The sequence below is a fragment of the Mandrillus leucophaeus genome, unplaced genomic scaffold (assembly GCF_000951045.1).
Source record: "Mandrillus leucophaeus isolate KB7577 unplaced genomic scaffold, Mleu.le_1.0 Scaffold233, whole genome shotgun sequence".
Classification (NCBI taxonomy): domain Eukaryota; kingdom Metazoa; phylum Chordata; class Mammalia; order Primates; family Cercopithecidae; genus Mandrillus; species Mandrillus leucophaeus.
The window spans coordinates 1,081,042-1,105,535 of NW_012102399.1; the positions used below are offsets into that span (position 1 = coordinate 1,081,042).

General features: G+C 37.1%; 1 protein-coding gene and 1 long non-coding RNA gene across 2 annotated transcripts in view; one reads left to right on the top strand and one right to left on the bottom strand.

Annotated features, from left to right (window-relative positions):
* The window catches only part of ZFHX4 (zinc finger homeobox 4), a 174,715-nt gene extending 164,986 nt beyond the window's left edge, over positions 1 to 9,729 (bottom strand). Inside the window, exon 1 of the mRNA XM_011982004.1 lies at positions 9,629 to 9,729. The gene's annotated coding sequence lies outside the window, so the exon portion shown is untranslated. The remainder of the gene's footprint in view (positions 1 to 9,628) is intronic.
* A 10,164-nt stretch (positions 9,730 to 19,893) lies between these two features.
* LOC105541096 overlaps positions 19,894 to 24,494 on the top strand; it is a 76,362-nt gene continuing 71,761 nt past the window's right edge. The window contains exon 1 of the long non-coding RNA XR_001006297.1: positions 19,894 to 20,119. This is a non-coding gene — a long non-coding RNA (uncharacterized LOC105541096). The remainder of the gene's footprint in view (positions 20,120 to 24,494) is intronic.

The following is a 24,494-nucleotide window of genomic DNA, read 5'->3' on the forward strand; positions in this document are numbered from 1 at the left end:
ATACACAAGCACTCCCAATGAAAATCCCTCATTTTTTAAAAGTTTTTTTGCAAGCAGGCATCTTAGACCAGAAACCCTATTTGTTGAGGACAAGATGCACTCCATAAAAGCCATATCAGTTTCTGACAGCAGGGTAAAGTACCAGTGAAAGTTGGGCATTCATTGGTAAAAAGTCTCATTCTCTTCGTGTGTGTGTGTGTGTATGTGTCTTGCCTGAGAACCTCAGCTACTGTAATAGCAGCTTGATTACAGCTTAAGTTTCTCTGAGTCCCTGCAGATCTCTCAGTTTGCAGAATGATGGCACTGTACACAACAGTGGAGTGGTCTGAAACTTCTGTTTATTTTCGGCCTATAACATAGACACTGTCTTGATTTTATGAAACAGGTAAACAACCTTATTTCAAATCTTAAATGTGAAGAGTCTCATAACTTCAAGGCCAGCACCTTAATTTAAAAGTATCAGCACTTTCACATATCCAGACAATTTCTGAAACAAGAAAGATTAAAGTTGCTATATTACATTGCATATCATATTGGTTATGATAAATATGTACTATCTCAGCCTAGATGCTCCTCCCATCCCTATACCTTATTACATAGTCTTCAGGGTGGTGGAGAACTGGAAGAAAACAAAACAGAATATTGGTTTCACCAATATTACTAAGCATTTTAGAAATCCCTTTTTAAAAGTTCTTATACAAGAAAGACATCAGTGAAGGTCACTGGCATATTAAGTATAAAGAATAGCTAATTAATACTCTCTTTACTGTAATCAAATCCAATCTTGTCAGGCAAATCAGAGGGAAAGTGATCAGTTTAGAAAACATTAAAAGATCTTCATAGATTGAAAATGAATTCAAAATTCGTTTTGGTATCTGAGATGGTTAAAATGACATTCTAATTGCTCACAAATCAAACATCACAAAGCCTAGTGTGTAATTTTAATTTTAATCATTGATGAGCTTCAGGTTAATTATCCTCATGGCATGCATACAGCTTTCAAAATCCCCTGAAATAATCTGATAACCATAAGTAAGAAAACCTAACAATTTTGTAATTAGTCCATAAGCATTAATGTTTACCTTTGCATTTGCCAATTCTGCACAAACAACGTATTCATACTGAAGGCAGCCAAAGTGCCTAAAATATAATCTCTTGCTGGCCTGAAGGAAATGAGGGAGTCAGAAAGAGACTAGAAATTTGGAATGAATGCAAGGTGGTAAATAAGACTAAATTAATGATGCTAGATTAAAACATAAAGTTCCAGAACCCAGGGTGATTTTCCCCAGTGATAGGATAACCTGCTAGGCATGATGAATATATCTGATATGTAAAATAAAATTCACTTTAATTATAAAGAGTGAGGAAAACTCCTTAACATTTTACAGCTTTATAAAAAAGTTTCTAAGCTATATATGCTATTTGAATTTAGTTTTATCTTCACTCCTACAACAGTTCTCATCCCACAAATACAGTCGCCGGCTAGAATTATTACACACATTCTAAAAGCAACTCAAATGAATTGCATAAAATGTGCAGTTAACAATTTTGGCCAGATGTGGAATAAACTCTGCAACGTATCATCTCAATATTTCCCTACATAAAGTAGATCCCATTTTTTTCTTTTACCTTAAAAGAGCCAGAAGTCACCTTCAAAATGTAACATTATTGCTGTATAAAAAATTTTGAAAACCACATTAAAGAATCCATCATAGGTCAAAGCAATATGGTAGGATATATTTTGGTACAATACTCCCATACAATTTTACAGAAAATTGCCAATCAATTTCTTCTTAATAAGCTACATATAAATCAGAAACTAAGTTAAATACATGTCTTCTATACAATAAAATTTACATTTCATTCTAAAACCAACAATAGCAAAACTATCTAAATTGATATAGCTAATAATATATTATTTGATTTTAAAATTTTTATTTTGTTGCTATTGACTATAACCATGACAATGTTTTTCAGTATATTCTGAGGGAATCACTTTAGTTTGTATAGATAAAAAGTTATTTAGATCCTTATGTACAGTGACACTGAATACGATGCTAAGTGATTTCACTGTCATCAATGTCAGACGAGGTCTTTCTTTTATCAAAGTGACCCATTTAAGAAATTTACGATAAAGTTTTATAAGTCCCAGTAAAAAAGACCACAAAAACAACCATTTAACTTAAACCATAGAATTCATTCCAAAATGACTGCATAACAAGTTCACTCACTATAAAAGTTCCTTCACCATTTAAGGTGATTTTTATTTAGTGTTCACCAACTTCTGTTCCCTACTGCCAGACATTCTGTTTGTAAAATCACCAAAGTCCTCAAGAAATCCCAGAGAGAAAACCTAACATAGTTTTAATGCTAAATTCAAAGCAATACATACCTGCTGGTCTGCTTAGAATATGTGTACATACACATTTTTGGTATTCTTAGTAATTCACAAGATCAGTGACTTTGATCATGTCAAATCCCTTTTTCAGAACTAATGGACAATATGCAGAAAAGAACTTTTATTAGTTGTTCTGCTTTGCTTTCGTCTGCAGTCACTGCTGCCTAAACTCTGCTCTGCTAAATGACCAAACCCACCTACAAGGAGCCTAGCTAATGAAAGGGGGTGCTTTCTGAACAATAGAAGAATTCCTTTGCGTTCAGAAAGCAGAGTTCCCATTAGAACCCAAAATCAGAGAGGCCAGTTTTACCTCTGTTTTTTAATTGAGATTGTCCCAGCCCTCTTCTACGGTCCAGTGAGACAGTGTTTGTGAAATGATTAAAAAGAACGTGATCTGATCAAGAGGACAGAATAATGGGAAAGGAATGCTAGGTTAGCCACTCTGCTAAGTGCTGGGAAAGAAGACCAGTGGGCTCCTTAGCCTATTGTTTTTATTCTCATCTGTTCTTTAGCCATGTCATAACACTTTGAGTCTTTATTTACTCCATTTTATGTGGGTTAAAAGTTGTCCACTTACATGATAATTTGGTAACTAGTTACAAATTTTAAAAAATAGAAAATAGATAAAAATCCTTGAATTATATCAAGTTTCCAAAAGGTCATCACTGTCTCTGCTGTGGCCTTTTCCCCATTCCAAATCCTCTATCAATATGTCATAGTGAGTTAGGCAAAGACAAAAGAGAGGCACAGTGTGAAAACGGCACATATATCTAATCCTGACAAAGCAATGAATAGACCTTCACAAGTATAATTATACTTGTTTATTTGTTGCCACGTACAGAGAACTGATGAAAAAAATCCATCAAAGTGGTATTATGCAGACACCAAGAGCTTCTTTTCTTTGGTTGCTAAAGCCACATTGAGGCTTAAATTCCTTATTGTTAAATTCAGAAGAAAGAAAAAAAAAAAGAATTTTGGCTGGACTTCTTTTTTTTTTTTTTTTTTTTTTGCATCAGTTGCTGACAAATCTTTTGTGTACAAGGCTGCATTAGTTCTCACCGCTATCGCTACCTCACTTTTACCCAAGTTAGAATTCATAATTATAAACTACTGTATAGAAGCTTTTAAAAGGGTGTGGTGTGCGAACTCAGAGAAGAGGGTAGGAGAATTGCCTGTTTCTCAGTCTCTCTTTTGATATATCATAACACAGGTAAATACCTGTGTGGAAGTACCAGTTACGTCAGGTACATCTTTGATCTCAGTCTTAGGTTGGTGCTAGTGTTTCTCTTTAATTCATCTTACTCTGCTATTTGCTTATTTTAGTATATGTGGAGTATTTCATGAAAGATTGCATAACTTTTTTCCCACTACAGTATTAAAAACATTAGCAAGAAAGACGGCCAATGCAAGGATGTAAAAGGATAGAAAATATTAAGTAAAAAAGGTTTCAAATCCAACTATTAAGGAGTCATTATGTTCCAATAGACACTAAATCAAATAACTTACAAAAGCAGATTTTTAGAGGTGGGGGTTGGGTAGCCAAACAGGCTTTTTCACTTGTAAGATAGAAATATATCAAAGTAAATGCAATCTGCATAGTTAATGTTTGTGAGCTTTACAATTTAAAACAGAAAAGCTGTAATTTTTCTTTGCTGGCAATCTGGAAACACTCTGGAGTTAATTACAGCTGATTCGGAGTGAACCACACAAACAAAGACCAGTCTATGTCCAGACAATTATACTGCATTAACCAGCTTAGAGCTTCCTGCTGATGTTTCAGGGCTCTTCTGTTACACCCTCCTACCTTCCCAGCACGAGAGAAAATGCTTCTGCAAGAAGGAATTAATGAAGAGAACTGCAAAAGAATGTGTGACGACCTCTCCTGACACGGCAAAAACTTTCCACCCATGTCACGACAAAGGGGAGAAGGTAATTAAGTTTGAATAGAAGGATGTAACCAAATATATTCAGCATTTAAAACAGGCACATTTTTTAAATAGAGAAAGTTTACAAAGACAAGTATGAGTATGTGAGTCAACTAAGTCGTTTTTCCCTGTTTTCCTCTCGTTTTTCTCATTAGTGTTAGCTAGTCAATGAAGATTTGTTTTCTCTGTAAATGGGACCCTGTGATTAATAGTCTTCTTCTCCCTCTCTCATTCTTTTCTTTCTCTTCCTCCCTTCCCACCCTCATTTTCCCTCCTTCTCTCTCACATCACTAAATCTGCATAGACTGTATATAACAATTACATAGCATTAAACATATGTGATGGAGAACTAAAGAGAAAAGGTGCACTTTACCAATGAGTCCAATAGTTCTAAATTTGAATAGTTGTGGGAAATAGGAATTTTACTCAGTTTTCTTCAAAACTTTAATCAAACTCCAGCTACTTTCCTTAGAGAGGAATCAATAATCTCTCCTTAACAAAATTACACTATTATATGACTCATTTTATTTGTTTGCTTCAGGAAAATTTTATAATCAGTGTGCAAGATGGACCCAATAATTTAGCTACCCTCTGTAAACAAACTTCGGTACTTGCAACCAATCTAGTTGATTTCTAATTTTCTTATTCATTCTAATTGAAAATGAATAGTTTGCATTGGTGTGAGACAAGGACATGAACTGTAATTATGTTCAGTGCCTCTTTCTGATTCTTTCTTTGATACTGTTTTGCTAGTATTCCAGTTGACATTAAGGCTTTGTAGTGATTGCTTCATTAAAGGTTAAGGATGTCCTAATCAGCTAAAGTATTACTAGAAAGCTGTTGTTTGCCAATACTGAGAATATACCGACTTTTTTTTCCTGTCTTTATTGAACAAAAAGGTACTTCCAAATGCCAGTGACCCAGTCATACTTCAGCATTAATCATCTTCTTTTTGGCTCATCTATGCAAAGTAGGATTAGAATTAAATGACTATATGATCCTTTTAATTTTTCTTCCCTAAATAAATATTAATCCATAAATCAATCAGATACTTTAATAAAATGCATACAAATATACACTGAAGTTATGAAAAGATTGTGTAGATTATACTTACATTTACAGGGATCTCAATAATGGACAGAATTATTTTCCTTTCACAGACTCCCTCCCTCAATTTCTACCATATCTGAAAGTTCAAGTAAATTACACTGCTAAACATGAAGCTTTAACACAGAACACTTTAGTTCTCCTTGGAAAAACATGAACTGCTTCAATCATTTTTGGAATTTATAAATCACAGTTACCATGTTTTTCATATGTTATATTGTTCGTCTTTAAGATGTAACTGACTAATCTCTCTGGCATATGCATAATCTAAGAGTGCATAGTTGATAATCTTTTAAGTTATCACATAAGTACATTTTAAAAATTTATCTTAATTAGTTTTATTAAGTTATATATAACTGTAGACTATTTGGCTTCAAAAAAAGATATACCAGACTAGTAAAAACCAGTGCACATACAATTTATTTCATATGTAAAGACATATGAAAGGCAATGCAAAGACAGTATATTTTAACGTGCATCTGTATTTTTTTCTCCTTTGTCTATTCGTATATGAAATTGATTATTGAACTACTGACAACCAAATATTTCAAAGAAAAAACAATTGTATAATTATTTCTATTTCACAATCCCTACCAATATGATCTCATAACCAATATAACAGTAAGTATAATAGCGTAGGCACTTTTTTTTTTAAAAAAAAAACGTCATTTCTTGCAGGCTAAACCTACCATAATTATCTTCATAAAATCAATCACAGGTCAAGTATTCCAGCAAACATTCCTATTTCTTGAACAATGATTTCAATAATTTTACATGATTTCAAATAGTTTCACTGAAGAAAGTTATAGGCATAAATTCTTTAAATCACTACCAAGTACATCTTACTATGTAATACTCTTAGAATCTACCAAATACAAGTGCCTTTTTACATCCCATGTAAATATTTTAAATAACTTTATATTAAAAACCACATTAGGACTAGCATAATAGAGAACAGAAGTAGAATGCCAACTTTTCTTCTGGATGAAATATTGTCAAATTTATGTTTGATCTCTGAGATTAGTTGTTATTTTATTGCTATTATGAAGAGGCTTTTGTTTGGGGATTTTTATTTAGGTTTTTTTTTTTTTTTCTTTTGGCCTGAAAGTTAATTTGACTGCTGCCCATCAGTGAAGTGAGCAATTCAGTAATTAGCTTTTGTATTTTAAATGTATGAACTTTAATTAGATTTCATTATAAACAAACAACCGTCAACCATAATTATAAGCTCCTTGGTTTACCCACATATTATCCCTTTTCAAACAAACTTGATGTCAGACAAATTAAAATCAAGCAGCCAGCAATTTTGAGTTGAATTTTACATGATCTGCTGGTAACCTGATTACTTTAACTTCAATATCATTACAGGAAAAGTATCTCAGGAAAAATAATTACAAGAATTCCAACAGGAGACAAGCTTAATTGTATTGATTCAAAAGATGCATGTTCAGAGGAACCATGTTGAAGAAATAATGTTATCTCAAATCTACAGTTTCTATTAAAATGAAATTGTCCAGCATGAAAGAAGCAATTTAAGATTAGTGTCTACAAAACTAGAGATACTAAACTAACTAACTAATTATCTGGGCCCAATTATGTTATACTTTAAGTAGCAAAATATCAGTGTGGAGAAACTACAAGTCATGAGGTTTGCAGGTTTATTTACTGACTGGTGTATCTATTAGGACCAAGAACAAGTGGAGCTGTCAGGACATAATGAAGGTAAATGATTAGTTAGCACCAAGCTTGAACTCTTCTTCAATGCAATAAGAGTTAATTAAAGTTTACCACCAAACATCAACCAAAGCAGGATGTTGATCAGGTTTCAGCATTAAGTGCAAACAGACAATAGTTGGCAGCAATTAGTGCAGCTATCAAATGACATGCAATGATAATTATACATTTAAAACAGTTAAAGAGCTGGGGGAAAAAACTAATCAGCCTCTTTGACGACAAATACTCAAAGGGCAGGAAACAGGTATCAGATTATTTCACTTTAACACTGTAAATCAATAGAATTAAACAAGAAAAGGTTGTGTGGGTACATTATCTGAAAGAGAACAGTTAACTGGACCTAAAATGAAATAAATCTGCTAGTATTGGTCTATCAAAGATAAGAACTTCTGCAGCTAAAGAAAATAACTTGCTTTTCAATTAAAGTTTCAGAATGAAGTCTCTATAAAGAAAGTTTAGCTTCTTGGTTTTGTGTAAATTCAGCAATGCAACAAGTATTTCATCATAATTATTGTTATTTAAATTAAGTGTTAACTTCCATTCTACCATAATGTCAAAAGTACTTTATGCCTGAATGTTATCTTTGTGTATTCCAATATTATCTTTCTGAAAACTTTTCAAATGGATGTTAAGATTGAAATTCTTTTAATGCAGCTAAATTTAAAACAGAGGCCACATATACATATTTAGTGGTATATTACGCAGGTCTTCCTTGACACCATTCAAACCTATGACTTCAGTCTTGAAATTGATGAACCTGTATACAACATATCCCTAAAAGAATTTTATTAATCACCTCATTCTTTTCCGTTTCTGGCCTGTAGCCTGGAGAATGTCTCCAGAAATGTGCCCATCCTCATGACCCCCACCTCCCCATTTTCCCAACTAATTCTGTTGTGCTAAGGATTTGTACACAGTGATGGCTAATCCCAATATTTCCCTGGAGCTAAAACTAAGCCATGGCCGACTCCCAGCACAAAAATGTCTCTCTCCAAAAGCCCTTTCGCCCCCTTCAGCACTCGTACACTCATTGGTCCTGACATTTTCACTTCAGCCATGACAAATGAGCTGATGACTCTGATGTGATTGCACAGGAGGATGGCTTTATCTAAAGATATATCATTAACTCTCATCGCCATCTCCTAATATGGCTCTTCTGGGTTCATGTAATGTGTTGTGAAAATTGGAGGAAAAATTTTTGTAAATATAGGCACTGTAAGTAACAAGAGATCAACTTCATCGAAAGAAGACAAGGGAAGCCTGAGTGGACAGGATGGTTGGGGTGGGGGCGGAGGGTGGGGGGGCAGGTTCAGGAGGAGGGGAAAAAAAAAGACTAACATTAACTAAATGATGCTCTGGGGATTTAAGTAACTCTACTCAACCTCTGCCCCAGTGCAAACCAGCCAGCTGACTGTCTCTCACAGGTGCCTTCCGTTCAACATGGGCAGCTGGACCAGAGCATAATTTGTGAAGTGGCACAAATGAAGTTTCTCAGATAAATATGGTTTACCAATTGGCAGACCAACCAATTTCTTTGTTTTTAATCACAGGGTAATATCTATTTTATTCTCAAACCCTTAATTTCTTATATTACTAAATCTCTTTAAATTCACTTTAGTCGGGGAAGGGATTATCAAAAACAATTCCACTTTGAGATCATTGTATTCTTCAATTAGAAAGAGGCAGTAGTTTCCTTCCAAACTATTATTAAATGTGAAACTTTTAAGCTCTCTGAAAAGGAGAGCCTTTCCATTTAGCATAAGCACGGCAACCTTTAGGTTACGTTAGAACCGAAGTTCCAGTCACATAGTTCTTGTTATGTACACGATAGAGTTTACAGAGTAGATACTTGTTATAACCTCTTCTCTCAATTCATCTGAGGAGACACAGCCAATCAGAGTCAACTCTAGCATAACAGACTTCTAGAAAAGAGGTCAGGCTTTGAGGTAAAGTGCTATTCAGTCTTGGACCATGCAAGGAGCTCTTTATTCCTGTTCTTATTGGCATCAGACCGCCTTACTAGAGTAAGAACAAAGCCAAGTGCTCGTGTGAGGTTTATGAATAAATCAGAGGTGAGCCACTTTAAGTGCTGCCCATGATTTCCTTGTTGACAGTGAGCACTTAAACAGGCTTCTATGACCAGCAACTTCTGGCAAACCATAATGATTCCTAATCTGCACCCTGCTTCATTTCAAGAACTAAATGGCCCACCCTATTTTTCCTGCAAGCTTTCACCTTTCAGACAATTTTGGTCCTATCTCTAACAGTTTACCTTTACAATCCCAGAGCAGCCAGCACAGGAATTGTAACAACTAAAAACTTCCTTTGCTTGGAAAAATCTCACAAATAAAAATAATCTCCAGCATAAGCATAACAAATTATTCTCATATTAATATTATATAATTTTTGGATAGGGAGAAGCTAAGCCAAATAAACTGAAGAGGACACACACATGCACACACACACACTCAATTTCTTCAGCTGTATTCTGTAGTTAGGTGATGTTTCCCAGGAATTTCCATGATCTTCAGTTTCCATATTGGTTCAACAAGGGAATTGTGCTATATCCCTTCTGACTGAAACAATCTATGGTTCTAATATAAAAACCCATTTAGATTTCTCTGTAAGATGGTTTGCTCTGTGGAATTTCCCAAGACAAGTCCAGTTGTTTTTAAGGTGATTTTTTTTTCACTACCTAGATTTCAGGAGGAAAGGCAGATTCTAGTAGTATAGTAAACTGAAGTTTTCTATTTATGTTTTTAATTATCATTCATTTATCCATTCATTCATTCAACAGGTATTTACTGAGCACCAAATATTTGCCAATAGTATATCCATCACTGTGGATATACAGTGTTTAAACAAAAGTGGGTGCTACCCTCATGGAGGCTGCAGTTTTATTTGAGGAGACACTTAAACAAGCATCATGAAAAATGTTAAGATGCTAATTGCTTTCTCTACATGAATTATATCCTTATATTGATTAATATTAAAAAATGCTTTGTCTTAAATAAATGTGCTTCAAATGAAATGTCAAGTCCAGGGCCTCTTATAAATATGACTAGAATATAGGCTATGCATACACTTTTATTTTTAAGAAGTGTTATGAACCAAACATATATAAATATTAAACAATAATCAAACACAAAATTAGAAAATTATAATCCAAATGCACTTAGATTTCCCATAAAATTATAAACAATAATTTTAAAGGTGTATCTTATATGTATCACAATAAAAAATGTATAAAAAATAAACAGATTAAAAAACAGAACTTTAGTTTCCAGGTGGTTCAAAAAATTGTACTTATATATATTAACTCATCATGAATTTACCATCTTTGAACTTGGATAGTCTTCCAGAATAATGCATTATTATAAAACAGTAAAGGACTGTGATTCCCCAAAAGATAAACCAGGTGGAGACCCACAAATTGGCTATAAAATAACCTAAGAAAATTTAAGGGTTCATAATATTATTGGATTATTAATAGCTGGATCTCTTCTCTAGGTTGGTATAAATTTTGGTCAACAGGATACCATGTAATAGTATCCATTCCCCTTTCTTGGCATACGAAAATATCACCAATATCAAGCATATAATATCATTAATAGCAAGTACATAATCCAGTGTCGGAAAATCCTCTAATTCGGTGGCTTTCAAGCGAAGGCTTTCAACTTCAAGACTGAAATAAGCATTACGGTCATTTCTATTATTGTATTTAATGGAGGGTCTGGAATCTTGAGTTCATGTGGATAGACCAAGGTCTGAATTATTGAAAAGCTGTTTCTGTCTTAATTTGCTTCTTTAAAAAAAAATGAAGATTCAGAAATGCATTAAATACCGAGAAGCCCCTCAGGACCAAACCAACTTGTAGTGATGGAGTGGCAGATAAAGATGTGGAGGAGCATCCACCTGTCAACCTAGATGCCATTTGGGTACCTGTCAGTGAGAAAATATGAAAAGAAGGATACCACTTCTTTCCTCCACCTCTTAGACATATCCATTGCCAAATTCATATATTTTTCTTGTAGGAGAGAGGGGAAACTCTACTCAAAATATCTATGTAGACTTGCTTTATCAAATGCTCTTTAGTTGATCATTACTTTAAAACAATTATTGGGAAAAAACAAAAAGGGAACTTTTGGATCAGTTGTCAGGTCCTGCCACAATCGTTTATTTTAACATTCACAACACTTTAGTCTTATGTAATCTCTATAGCAACCCTGATATACAGATGAGAAAACTGAGGCTCAGGAAGATTAAGTAATTTGGACAAGGGCACCCACAACAGAAATGTAATCCAGGTGACTTATAGGTTGAATAAAATTCCTATTAAGCATTGGGTTGCCAACAAATGTAGTAGATGTTAAAATATCTAAAATGTAAGTTTAAATAAAATGATTTAAAAAGAAAAAGGAAACCAAAGTAAGCAGAATCAAAAAATGTCTGGTCTTATATTATGCTGCCTCCAAAACATCACAGCCTTGACTTCATATCCTTTCTTTACACGGAAGTGAAGCCTTGTTCTTGTTCACACCATGTTTGTGATTGTGATAAATACATTTTAAGTCACTGAAATCATCAATATTTTATGAATCGTAGGCTCTTCTTGTCCATTTGGAGCACCTTGTATAACCTCCTGCTTAACACAAAAATATGTTTAACAGTCACAATAACAAGAGGCCATCCAGATTCTACTTGTCTCCTTTCGATAACAGAGAGCTCACTCTCTCAGACAAGACAGGTTATCATGCACATTTTCCTTTCCTCCTCTTCACCATCTCCACAACCTTCATATTCATTCATTCAACAAACACTTTTCAAATAGCCAATACAGTTGAGTGACCACAGGTCTTAGAGCTTGAATATGTCAATTCTTGTCTTGACATTTTCCTACCTTGCTGGGTAATCAAAGATAACTTATCTTTAATTCAATAGCCCATATTTTAAAATTAGTTGAACCGAACGATGGTAAGGCCACTTCCCAGACTCTGGCATTTTGGTAATTTCTAATTGCCTTACCTCCCTAGCTGCTCTTTTCTGATGAGATTATATTGGCCAATTCTTAGAAGATGAAAGTTTAGCCTATGAAGGGAAAACTTCACAAGCTACCACTAGGAATGCATCTAAAGAGGAAAGAAAGGCCTAACATGGAAAGAGGGTAGGGGTGTGTGTGTGTGTGTGTGTGTGTGTGTGTGTGTGTGTTTGTCTGTATATACTCTAGTGAACAGGAATGTAAGAGTGTTAGGGATGATGAAACACAGTTGTATCCAGTAAACCAAAAGAGAAGATTAATTCTAATTTTCAATTAATGGGCTCAGGAAATCTTAAGTATTAATTGCATTGTTCCAAAATTTATGGTATTTTAAAAACTACTAATCACTATATTTTTGAAAATCCACATTAGCAAACTATTTCAGGTTTAATGAAAATACCATGGGAAATGTAAGAATAATTGGTCTTTTTCAACCTATTATTCCAAGCAGACAAACTTTAAGATTCCTCCAAAACTTCCCTCTTAAGAAGTTATGTTTCATTTTGTTTTTAACAATATAACCAGGTGGCATACACTAGCTCGTATGTTTTTGTATTTTAACATTGTTAGAGCTATGGATTTCCTTTCTTCTTTACAGTGAAGGAAAAGAATTTTATGGACAGTTATAAAATGCATATTTTAACCCAAAAGTCAATTTTCCCTGGTTAAAATGATTTAGACTTGAGTAAATATTTGCAGAATGATTTCTTTTTTATAGCTAGAACACAATGAAACCTATAAATGTTGTCTTTAGAGGTATGTCCTATAGTGCATACCATTCAGTAATTATCATCTGAGCACTGTTGTGTCCTCAAGTCAGACAAACATTAGAAATGATCTATTATCTGAATTATGATGCTGGTGTGTGAACTCCTGACCTGAATGACCAAAACACCTACTCACAACTTTTCTTGGACCATCAGGACAATATGATGTATTAACTAAGTCAGTCTGCCTATATTCTTAAATTGTATTTGTTTATTTTATCCAGTCTCTAGAATGTTAAGGTGGTTAATTATATTAGAGATAAGCTGCCTACTAAATATGACTTTAGTGCCAAAATCATTTTTAAGTCGAGTGCATAAACTCAAATATGCCTTAAAGTGGCAAATATTTTATTCTATTCACGAACCTTTAAAAGAAAAGGAAACTAGAAAGCAGCCATTCTTGAACTGAGGATTGTATGTCAAATGTGAAACCATATCAAACTTTCAAGGCAACTTGTGAACCTCTGAAACTAGGGAATTAACAGAACATCAAGTCCAGCAAGATCACAAGGGGCACAATCCTTATGCAAGAAAATAATGCCACTGAGCCCTCATTAAAAGCCCATTTCGTCTTTAGCCATCAAAGACTGTGAGTGCACTAAGATCTTGGTTATATCATCAGGGATAACTAAAACAAGTGCCAAGAGAAATTGTGCACTTTTAGTTCTCACATGTGTCCATCTGTTCACATATAAACATATATTCTGCTTTCTGTCTAATTTCTAAAATCTTGATATCAGAATACCCTGGGCTTTTGCCCATTTCATAAGAATGCAGACATCACATAAGCTACTATTAACCCATGTGTGATCCACTTCCATGGTGGCTGGAAAACTGCCAGTTACAACACATGGTGCCTGGTTAACAATGTCTTAAAATATAAATGAATTTATTTTTTAAATTAACACATTTTCTTATGGAAATACCTTAATAAGCCCTTCTGCATGTAAAATAATAGCCTCCATGTGGATTTTTTTGTTCTTTTAAGACTTTTTTCAAGCATATCATAAAGTTAACCATAAAAGTTTCTGAAGCAATCCAGAATTTCTTGACAAATTTTAAAAAGGACTCTAGTAAAAAATTTGGGGAACTGTATAACATAGATCAAACAGTTTTCCTTTACAATATGCTGTACTCAAGAGTCAACCCTTACACTTTATGTAAAAATACTTGTGATTTCCCAAGTTTCCATCTAACCATCTTAATAGTACCTCAACAACAAAACTACTAAAGTGATGAGGCAAATGGAAGTTCTAAAATCTAGCAACAAACAAGTTGGGTTAATATCTGATGAAATCTTTTAGTCCTGTTCTGAGGCAGCCATGATCATTAGTGGTGACTTCAAACGCGAAAGAGCTTGTTTAAAATGTATACATATAAATAATTATCTGCACTTTATTTGATTTACATATGTACAAAAGAACCAATTCCCACCTTTGAAAGAGTCTTAACACTTTTGGTATTTTAACTGTCCTAATTACGGTTGAAGAAACATCATTAAGAGTGTTGATCACATTGTCAACTGATAACCAGTTACATCCCTAACTAGTGACAGGGGACCCTACTACAAATGTCTCCAAGAGTGAACTTATAATACCTAGACACTTTTAAAGACTTATCTCTAAATAAAATACACAATACACCTACAAAGCAACATGAAGACTGCATTCAGAACTTCATGAATTAAATCTTAAGAAAATACATCTGTACCCTCTTCTCTCCCTTCCCAGCTACAAAAGCTGATAGGCCACTTAAAACACTTAACATTGCCAAAAGTCAGATTACACAACTCTTTCCCAAGTGAAGTGTTTCACCAATCGAGATAGTTATTTATAGCCGATGGGGTAAAAAACAGGCACTTTATATTCCATCATTAACTGAATTAAATATCCACACCATACTATTGGCTCTTCTAAAATAATTGTTTTTGCGAGCAATGTGCTGGGAATTCCTCATACCCAATAGTCAATATTTGGCTAGCCTGGCATGTTTCTGAAACTCTTCTATATACAAACCTCTGTTGATCATCTTCTAGCTGCACTATTGTCATACACATTACATCCCAATGATGATGAAAACACAGCATCTTATAAAGTTGCTGAAATCTGAGCCCCTGCTTGTTTTCTCAAGTCTTGGACAAACATAACTTTAGAGAGAGCGGAGCACAGACATAAAGAAAGAGAAGCCTGCATTTTCATCTTCCTTTCATCTTAGTCATTCAGTCAGCCATTCAGGACTCTATTCAACAGAGCTTTTCATTATGCAAAAAAATGCTAATCCTTTTCCGATGCTTTCACACTTGTATAAACCCCCATTCCTTCAACTGAAAAGCAATTATATCAGTTTACCTTTCTGTCAAAAACAGGATTAATATTCCAATAACAGAATCTCCTTTCTTTTCCTATCTTTTTGCTTTAGGAAACTAGAGATTATTAGTAGAGGCATTCTTAGAACAAGAATCTATTATTTTAAATATGATTATGTTAACCAATGGGTGAACAAGGGAGAAGAAGAAGAAGAAAAAGTCCTTCAGTTACCGCAGAAACTCTTTTCTGTGACAGAAGTGACCTTCCTTTTACAGATGCCCAAAAAGAATGAGACTCACTCTGGTCTATTAATCAGAAACAAATTATGAAAGAATGTAGCTGGACTGGTTGACACTATCCCGTCTTGGGAGACTCAGTAACAGCCTAGTAACAATGTCCTCTTCATGGGTAATGAACAGCCATGACAAATGGGGCAGAGAAACTATTTATTTGCATATGCAAATTCTCACACAAGGGAAACATGTACAAACAAGTGTCATTGTAAGGTGGATTAGGCAAACAACGCTTTCTTTTTAGGACATTCTGCAGCCCAGAACATTAGTCAGCACAATTAAACCAGTCTCCATGGAGACTAATGAAATTTCACCACGGTATGAGTTAAATTAGATAGCTAGTTATGTGTTTCCACAATCCAACTTGAAATCCATTATTGTTTCAGAACAATACTGCAATTGTGCCTAGCTGATCTTTGCCAGCTCAACAAGCTCCTAAGTTGACAATTTGCATATGTTAATATAATTAAGCACTAATTACATGAAACTTGTACATATTCACATGCACTTTCCCTGGGCGCTTCTCAGTTTGAACCTTGGCCAAGTCTTTAACCCTTAGAGTGGTCTTAGAAGGGGGGGGGAAACCCTCTCCCTGTGGGTACAGCCCTTAGGCAGACACAGAAAGGCTCCTCATTTATAAACACAAAGCTTAACCTGGCTTCTCATATTTCTAGCAACAATGACAGAACATATTTTGTGAGAGTGCTAGAGACCAGGGATAAGGAAAATGAAGAGAGGGGGATGGATTAGTCTTTAAAGACTCATAACGAGTATCTTCTCAAAGGAAGGCAGGAACATTCATTTCAAGAAAATGTTAAGAAAGAATTTGTTCTCATTGACATTGTCGAACATTGGGAGATGAACGTGGTTTGACAACAGCAAAAATAGCAAGTAGGAAAGGGAAAAGGAGTCAGCAGCACCTAATGAGCTTTACATAAATATATGCAGAGGCAATTAAGCAATGTTAATTACTATGACAGCAGTTAATTGAATATAATTAGATATTTTAAGCCACTGAATAAAGCATAGTTAAGATTAATTTTATTGAGATTAATTGTAAATAAGGATAGATTAACGCTGTGTTTTGACAGGCATAAAAAGTAGTTCTGCAAATTAAGCAGAAGCATGGCCACCAGTCCAAAAATCATATATTATTTTAATGTCACACCTCAGAATCATCTCCTCAATAAACATGACTTTTCAAACCCAAACAGACAGGAATCTTGAAGAAAAACAAACAGCTTGCAGAGATTAAAGAGCCTTTTGTCCTTTTTCATGTGCATTTCTTTTAACAGACTAAATTAAGCGAGTCTGGTGTACGTTTTTTAGGAAGGAACATTTCACACTGAATGGAAAAAATGTTCTATCACATATGAAATTCGTGCAGCTGTGCGGAACTCGGTCCAGAGGGTTTAGACTATAAAACACCACCAAATGATAGACAGTAGGCCCTCCCAAGATTATGTGATAAAGTCACAATCTTTTATTTTGACCTCCCTCCAAATTTCTGCTTTGTATTCTTTCCAGTTAAGTCACATATTTTCTTTCATAATTTTCTTTCTCTAAGAGGATAAAAAGAAACATTGCACCTACTAAGTGCTAGAAACAAAATGTAAAAGGAATTGAAGAAGGTTTCATTTAACATAGATCAGCTAAGTCATTCAGCCACAAAATGCAATGATAGCTATCACAACAATGTATGCAAATGACACCTCTGGGTTATTACTCTCATAAACAACGGTTTCTGAAAATATTTCTTAGGAAAGTATTGCTAATTGAAAAACCCTCTGCCCCAATAGTTTCACACCAAACTAATTCATGCATACTCTTTAAGAAAATTAACACAGTCCTCAAGAAAGCTGAACAAATCATTAATAAGAAAGGAGCTTCAATTGATTTTGAAATAAATCAATAGGTGATTAACATAATATTTTTAAAGCAGCAGAATGTACATATATATTACATAAACGTATATATTATATTTTCAATACCTTTTAGTTCTTAATCGAACAAGGGCTTTACACTATTGAGCCTGGGTCTACACTGCCTCACAACTTCTTTAGGATGTCTTTAGTCTTTATAACGAAAATCCTAAAATGGTCTATGAAACAAGACTACGACAAGCCATTCTGCAGTGAAAGATTTTAAATCATCCAGCCTCTTCTAATAGACTTGAGACTTATTGAGGTAGAAACCATAAAAAATGAAGAAGGGAAATTTAATCCCTGAAATATTGATTTGCACATTAATATCATATAGGCAGAGGGCAATTTGGCTTCGTGGAAATGACACATTGTCGACCCTTGGTGAAGTCAGAGCCAATCTAACTGCTGAACATGTCTGAATCTCAAGAGTTATTAAGGGCTTCCCTTCTTGCCTTTATGACTTTTCTTCAGCCTACCAATGCAATCTTAAATGTATTATCTTTAAGAAATAATTGTAAAACCTCAGGGGTTTTCCAGTTAATGGAAGGGAGGCCAAACCACATCAGATTCTGAAATGCAACATTAAACCCTTGCAATCAACAAAACCACCTCAATTCTCATCCATCCAGTGCAGGATCTAATATTGTTATTAGAGATAATCAAATTTCATTGTGTAAATTTAGGCTCATGGTCAGAATGGAAGCAGTAAATTCTGCAATATTAAACGGTGATTTTCTCAGCCTCCTTTATGTTTTCCTTTGCTGGTGAAGCATCTTTTAAAATAATCCAACTAGCTCAAAATTAATGAACAGATTTGGGCTCATTTGCTAAAAACTGCAAAATATTACAAAAGCGCTGAACATGTTTGCCTCATCTTTAACTTTAAGTGGCAACTTTCACTTCATAGAATCAGAGTCCACTATCCCTGTCTAACCCCACAGTTGGTGCTATTGCTTTGACTTACACAGCTGGTTTACCTGACCTTTCTTTGTTCCTTGGGTACATTTCACTTTTCAGATTTATGATATTTCCCCCATATTTCATTGACCCTATCTTCATTGCCATAAACATGAAAACACCTGAATATGAGTTTACTTTTTTAAAAATCCAAAATCAGCCAGTAACTGAATAAAAACCCTGTGATGCTCTCCCTAGTTTATGCCATAAATATTAAAACCATTTAAAAAAATAACTGTATAAACCTTATGATCCCCACACTGAAGCCAGGTGCAAGAGGTTAAAACAGCTGGCTGGCCATCTTTTATTTTTGTGTGCCTTCCTGCTGATTGAAACCACAAACCTTGAAAACTATCAAATATTCCCTTAAGGATATTTTTTTTTTTAAGATGAGGAAGGAAAAAAGAAAACCTCCATTCTCTTCAATATGCTCCTCAGTGGAAAAGGAAAACTCCGAAACACAGTCAGTCACAGAGGTAGTGAAATAATTCTGAATATCTCCTTTCTGTTTTATTTAAACCATCCTTTTCAGCAATTTCTATACACAATTGTTTGTATTCTTCAGTTAGTAAAGAAGAAACAGAAAAAAAAAAAAAAAAAAAAAAAAACAGAAAGTCTGAGCTTGCTCTGTCAGTTTTGCCAGTAAATACAAAGTAAAACAAGTGTTGATGGCACCGAGAGTGTTACATACCCGGGCTGTGTTTTTGCATTGCTCTCAATGGAAGCGATCGATGCCCGTGTCACTGTCGCGTCCCAATCGCAGCCAAGTCTCAGCCTTAATCTAAGCAACACCCGAAAAGGCAGCGGCAGCCACAGCCTCTCTCTCACTCTTCCATCCATCCACCCAACTAAAAATATAATACTACATATGAGCTTTAACCACTCCACGTTTATAGGGATCAAGCCACTGAAAATCCAGGAGAACACAATAAAAAAAAAAAAAAAAAAAAAAAAAAACCTCCTCTGTCTCTTGTCTCTTCTCTCTCTCCCTCTCTCTCTCTCCCTCCTCTTATACACATCTAGATGTGTATAAGAGACAGCCCCCAAATGTAAACACTTTACATTTCCCCTTCTCATTCTCCCCCTCCCTCCTCTCTCCTCTCTGTCTCTCCTTTTGCCATCTACATGATCCTTGATTAAACATGGAACAGAGTTAATAAAAAGGGTCGGGGGGAGGACTCAAGGAGAGGAAATACAACTGTCAGAAATCAGGACGGCCAGATTTCCTGGTGAACCTGCCTCTGTCTGAGACAGTGTCAATCCACCATCTTCTGCCAGTGAACTTGTCTTTGGGTTTGTGTGTGTGTGTGTTTGAGGGGGGGGGATGTTGTTGTTGTTTGTATATGTGTGTGTGCTTTTTTTGGAAGGGGGGAGGGGAAAGACAAGGTGGGGGCCGGAGGTGGGGGGGAGGGTAGGGAGAATGTGTGTCTGTGAGTGTGTGTTGAGTGTGAGTGTGTCTCTGTGTGTGTAGGGGTCGAGGTGGGGGGGTCCGTGTTTGCGATCTGAACCTTTGGTACCTACAAGGAGGGTGTCTCACCGAACGGTAGCTAAAATCTCACCAGAACCGCGCGGAAGTGAGAAGTCGCGGTCAAAGGCGCCCGCAGAAGCCTCCTCTCTGGGCCGGACCCCAGCCTGAGCGGCCGAAAGGAGCCCCCCGCCCGGATCACAGGTAACAAAAGAAATAGAAACCAGTGCAACGTCTTCTGGGGGAAGGGGGTTAGGATAGGGAACCTTCTGTAACTTGGACATTGGCAGAGAAACTTTATACAATTTCATGAGAAAATTTATTTTTTTTCTGATAGAAAAGAGCAGAGAGAAGGGGGTTGGGAGTGGATAGAAGTAGCAGGAAGGAGAGACCCGGTGCATTCCAGCCCCTTTTCCCTTAGCTGCTCCCAGCCAGAAGGCGCACTTGATGCTTGGAGAAGCGAAGGAGGTGAAGTTCATTTGTAGGCATGGAACCCTTTTAGGGGGGCCGAAGAACGAATTGGTTCTCACAGCCGAACACAGACACTCAATACACACACACACACACACGCACACGCACACACCCCTTGCCCTTTGCTAAAAAGAAAGGAAAAGATTCTTGACCCCAAGCCGCGGGCGTCTATCCGCTGGTCTAACCCACACCCAGCGGCGTTCCGTCCCGAGCAAGCAGCCGCCGCCTCCCGGGTCCCCGGCCCAGAGGCCGGGTGATCCCGCCTCCTAACGGACCTGCCTTCCCTCCGCGGCGCCCGCGCCCGCGCCGCCGAGAGCAGCCCTCTGCAGCGCCCGCCGCGCCCGCTCCGGTGGGCCGGTGTCTACCTGCAGCCCCAGCCCCAACGTTCACCCCAGTCTCTTGAAATCCCCTCCCCAGAGCGCACGAACCCCCGGGCGTCCGCCAGCCCTGCACACTAAGCGACCTTCGGGGAACTTGAGAAGGGGAAGAGGGGAGGGTGGTAAAAGGAGGAAGAAAAACGAGGCTGAATAAGATGGGGTGGGGGTTGGAGGGTAAAGCAGGGAAAGAGCAGGAAGAGAGGGGCTCCCAGCCCCACCGACCAACGTCCAAACTTTCGGAGGATGAGTGCGGAGGACGAGTCATCCCGATCCGGGTGCGGGGGCGCGGGGCGAGCAGGGACCCCTGGCAGTGCCCGCGCCGCTGCGGAGCTGACAGCTTCCCCCAGCCACTAGAATGCCCGGGGCTCGCGGTGAAGGCAGAACCCGAAAAGACAGGGAAAAGGAGAGAAAACTGCCTGAGCAAATGTAGATGATCCTCCGCCACTTAATCCAAAAGTTAAATCCCGAAAAACGCAGCCCCCCTAAAGAAAGTGGAAAATCAGGTCCCTCACTGCCCCCTCCCTCCCCCAGCGGAGCAAAACCTTGAGCCAAAAAAGGGGGAAAGAGATAGAAAAGGGGGGCAGAGCGGAAGAGATGGTCGGGATGAGGGGATGTGTGCGAGAGCGAGCAGGAGCGAGCGAGCTAGGGGCAGAGAGGGAGAGAGGCGGAGAGGGAGAGGGAGAGAGAGGGAGCGAAATATCAAAGATTGTGCAAGATCAGGCTGGAAAGATAATCGATACTCGACCTAAATTTAACACAAACTACTCAATAAAAGTTAAAGAAAAAACTTACTTTCCATTTCCCCTGCAGTTCCTACTCGATCTTCGCCTCTTTTTTGTTTTGCTTTTATTTTACTTACAGCTGATCACATCCAAGTAAAACGAGAGGGTTCATTAAAAAAATAAAAAAATAAAAAATAATCCTCGAACTTTATTGGGTGAAAATAAAAACGCTGGAGCAGAAAGTGGGGGGCATGGAGCGGTCCTCGGGGGTCCGGGAGGAGTTAAAGCATGTGCCGACCGCGGTCTCGCTGTTTGGTTGTGAAGGGGTTGGGAAAAGGAGGAAAGGAAATGAAAATCCGATATGTCTTTATTCTGCTAATTATTATCGTTTTAGCCCTGTTTAAAAAAATGGCTGATTAAGTTGAGTGCGCATGTCTTTGTGTGTCTATTCCCGATATGCACTCTGGGAATGAGAGAGGAGAGCGAGGGAGAGGGAGAGGGAGAGGGGGGAGAGAGAGGTGTAATTAGTGAGGTGATCAACATTCCCCAGACTGCAAATGACGCGCAGCCTGGACTCAGAGCAGCTCCGGAGCCTCACGGCTTCCAAGGCTCCGAGCGCTGCGGTTGGAGCCCCCGACGCGACGACCGCGGAGAGGACAGGGGATGGGGACCTCCGGGGCTCGCACCCCACGCGCCCCTGCGCGCGACTCCCAAACTTCATTAGACACACACACGCTCTTACACACAAACACAGGCACACACAGAGAAAGAAGGAGAAGGAAATAAAACATAGATACCGCCAAAGCGTTGCCCTTTAACCATTCGAGATTTTTTTAAATTTTATTTTAATGAGGCGAAGTAATTATTATCGGACCAGAGATTTGTTTACTAGGGAGCTTTAAGCAGAAATATGAGTTAGGGTAATGAAGAGCTTTTCTCTGCCGAGTTTATTCTGCTGAGCACATGAACGCACTTTAATGGCGAAATGCGGGGGCCTGAGCAAATATGCAGATATATGTAAATAAAGGGTGCCTGTCTGTGTGCAAACACCGCTCAGCCCAGCCTATTTCAAAGGAGGAATTGCACTCTGGATCCTTAGGCACTCTATTTAAACACGTATCCTTCACTTGTATACGCAGGAGAGAAAATTCAGGTTATGGGAGATGGAAGCGGTTAGTCAAAGAAAACTTCCAAATGAGAATAAGTGACGGTTGCAAGAATGATTAGGGGGCGGGGGGTACACTTCTAGCCTTTATGTAATATTCTTGAATATTTTATCAGAATTGCATAAGTTCAATGTAATAACTTTAAGAAGACTTAGAAAAGAAAAACCTTTCATCTTTTGAGTCTGTTGAGTTATCTTTCTTGAAGCACACTATGATGAATTTTAAAACCCCACTACAGATCTCATTAGAATGAAATATACTTGGTATTTTCTGGTGCAAAATTTAAGGTGGCTGATTCTCATTTGAAAATCTAATTATCTCTTTCCAATATTACAGATGTGAAGATGAGTGACACTTTCATTAAAAGATAATTAACTAAAACTAGGAATAGACATACTTTTAAATACCCCCTACTGAATTTGGAATATATATATGGAATATATATATATGTGCATTGCAACTCAGCATCTTGATGCACTTATAACTACTATACTACAGGTCACAGGTAGACACCATCTCTGTAATATTTCAAAAATAGGAATTTTAAACAGAAAGTAAGAATAACAAATCAAATGAGCTAAAAACAGGAAATACTTGCAATGTCCAGCTTCCTGGACAGGTGATGTGTCAGCTGCCTTTGAGTTGACAGGCCTTTGAAGTTCTGGATCGCCAGGATCTGCTTCAAAACCTTGTCTTAGGCCTTAAGCACAAATCTACCAAATACCAACAGAAAGGTTTATAGCACAAGTATTTGGAACTACAGAGGCTGCAAAAATGCATCTTTCCAGGCCTAAAACCTTGTATTATCAGGGAACATTTGGAAGATCCTAGGACTGATGCAAATGGATTAAAAACCAAACAAAACACCTGGGAGGATAAAAGCACAGTCCTCAAAAAAGCAGACCTAGGCCCAGATCAGGAAAGCTGGTTGCCTTCAGCAGCTGGCTAAAGTTACAATGAAAGTCCAGAGGCATGGAGCGAAGGGAAAAAAAAAAAAAAAAAAACAAACCCTAGATATGGTCTTTATTAAGAGGAAAAAAAAGCAAATCACCACCTTAGGGATCCGGAGTCAGTGCAGGTACTAGTGTTTTAGAAGCCAGGGCTACCAAATGTTAACAGAGAGAAAATCATCTGTCTCTCCAAAGACTTTATTGGATTTTAAACTTCTTTGGGAAGAAATTTGTTGAAAGTGGAAAGCTTTCTAAAATTATAAATTTACTTTGTTTACAGCCCCACCTTTACACAGCAATTGTATCACCAATTTGCTAGCAGTATCTGATTGCACCTCAGTGGGGCTTATCCATATGCCTTAAGAAACATACATGCACACAGGGGTAAAATTTAAATTCTCTGCAACTTGTAAGTGAAAAAGGTGTTTATGTAGCGTTACTGTTTACTGAAAAACACCCCAGAGAGCAAAATTTCTGGCTTTAAAAAAACTATTTGAGGTGTGTGCATGGGGAAGGGGAATGGGAGCTTTTAAAGAGACTGAGGGGAAATGAAGGCAGGGAAACTTTCAGGTTCAAATCAGAAAAGATCAAGCCCTTTGCGGGAGAGGGCTCCATGTACAAGCTCACTGATGGAAAAACCATTTCCTGCGACTTCAGACGGGTAAATGCATATGATGAAGGAAACACCTGAGAACAATAAGTCTGTTTCAGGCTCAGGTGAAGAAAGAGGTCTATTTCTGGCATGGAAGAATAGGGAAATGATGATCATTTCGTTTTCAAGTTCTTTATTTCTTTTGCCTTTTTCTCCCTGAAACATCAATAACATTAATGTCATTAATGTCAAAACAGCAAACGTCAAATCAGGAAAACCATTACAAAAAAATTGGTGGCTA